Here is a 2,175-nt window from a genome sequence, read left to right as displayed (position 1 = left end):
AAAAAAAATAATTTATATGTTAGAGCGAAAACCAGCTAACATCGAAATGTGGTAAAGAAGGAACAGCACAATGTTCGTAGGAGCGAGTGTTCAGAAGGTATTTGTTAACGGTAAAAGGGTTTGAATGAAGCATGGAGTTTAATTGGTATTGGCAGGTATCTAAGGGTGACAGAAGAAAGCAAAATTGATTATGAGTGACATATATGCAAAAATGTGGGGGCGTGGGGTTAAGAAAAGACGATACATGTGCCAAGATATCCAAATTTATATGAAGTGACCCTATATGAAATTAATGATATATGGTGCAGAGAGATAGAAAGGCCTTGGCTTTCGGCCTTTAATTTTTTAATATATTTAATTTTAAATTAAATTTATTTTATTTTTTATGTGAATACTAAATAATAATACATAACAAAAAAATTCACAAAATAATTAACATAACAAAAAAAATTCACAAAATAATTAAATTCATTAAAGAGAAAAGCATAATATGTAATAAATCAATGTCTTAATTTTTATGAAAAAATATACGTACACATATTTTTTTCTCTAACATTAATTGTTGTACATTTATAGATTGTATCTTTATTTCTGTATCAAATAAAATTAAAATATTATTTATATAAAAAGTTTATTCAACTACAAAAAATATAAAAAACACAATTAACAACAAAAAAATATAAATTGATTAAATAATACTTAATCATCTCAATTTATCAAAGACTTCTCTATACCCAATATTAATCATACAATTCTCAAAAACTCTCTCATAATAAAAAAGTTTATAATCACATAATAATACATTAAGAAGACATATACATTGTGTAGAATTAATCTACTCTAAATTAAAATTAAAAATATTCAATTAAGTTAATTATCTATTTTAGAATAAATCATTATAATTATGTGCATTTAATTTCTAAAATTAAAAATATACGATTTCTTTTTAATTAACAGTTTTTTTATTTATGTATATGTATATATTAATTATTCAATTAATAGTTTTCTTGTTATGAGGATATAATTATTTTGTTTAAATAATTTTAAATATTTTTTTATTTACATATACGTATATATTAATTGTATGTAAATATATTTAAGTCATATAAATTAATTATTTTTTATTATGATTATTTTCTTTTGAGTCCACAATTATTTTATGGTTTTTTTATTCTATCAATATCATATACATGTAATAATTTTTATAAATTATGATAATTTTTTTATTTATATATACATATATATTAATTGTGTAATTAATAATTTTTTTATTCTTAAAACATATTTATTTTATTTAAATAATTTTAAATATTTTATTATTTATGTATTAATATTAATCATGGTAATCTTTATAAATCATTACCAAAGACATAAGTTTGTATGAAAAGTAGTGGTAAATAGAAATATAGAATTATAGATAATTGTGCATATATTTAATAGTAATAATGATAAAATTGATTTCTTTAAGATAGAAAAATAAATTTTTAATTAATGATAAATTAATTTGATATATATTAATTATAGTAATAAATTTTAGCTATTAACAAAATTTTTTTATACCAATGATTGTTTCTTTATATATATATGTGTACGTGTGCGTGCGTGCATGCATGTATATGTGAACAACTAAATTTTATCCTAATATATTATTGATCGTAGGTTACGATTATGATTATATGTATACTTAATTATACGTTAATATATATTAGTAAAATTTTAATACAATAATCCTGATAATTATACACTAATAAAATTTTAACTCAACTAAATATATTATTGGACATCTAAAATTTTTAATAAATATTTTGCTGAGTTTGGTCGGTGTATAACTCGTCTTTCAGTAAATGTCTTTAAGTTTCTTGTCAGGATGTGTTATATGTTGGTAAGAAAAAAATAAGGGGGTGGGTACCTGCAAAAGACACTCCAACACTCAAATCAGTAAGTGTTTAAGAAGTACAAGAATAATTCTATGAATATAGAATGTAAAACATGAAATAGAAGTTATCATGTGTTATGTTGTTTTAAATTATAATAATTCTATGAATATAAAATGTATATAGAATATATCTAGCATATCTCTAGAATGTATGGTGTATATAGAAATTGGTACATTTTATAGGTATAGAGTTGATGAATAAAGTTGATGGTATGACCGTTGATCATTAAGTAAGAATA

This window comes from Arachis duranensis, chromosome 1 (genome assembly GCF_000817695.3).
Source record: "Arachis duranensis cultivar V14167 chromosome 1, aradu.V14167.gnm2.J7QH, whole genome shotgun sequence".
Taxonomy (NCBI): Eukaryota; Viridiplantae; Streptophyta; class Magnoliopsida; order Fabales; family Fabaceae; genus Arachis; species Arachis duranensis.
This window is presented reverse-complemented; position numbering follows the sequence as displayed.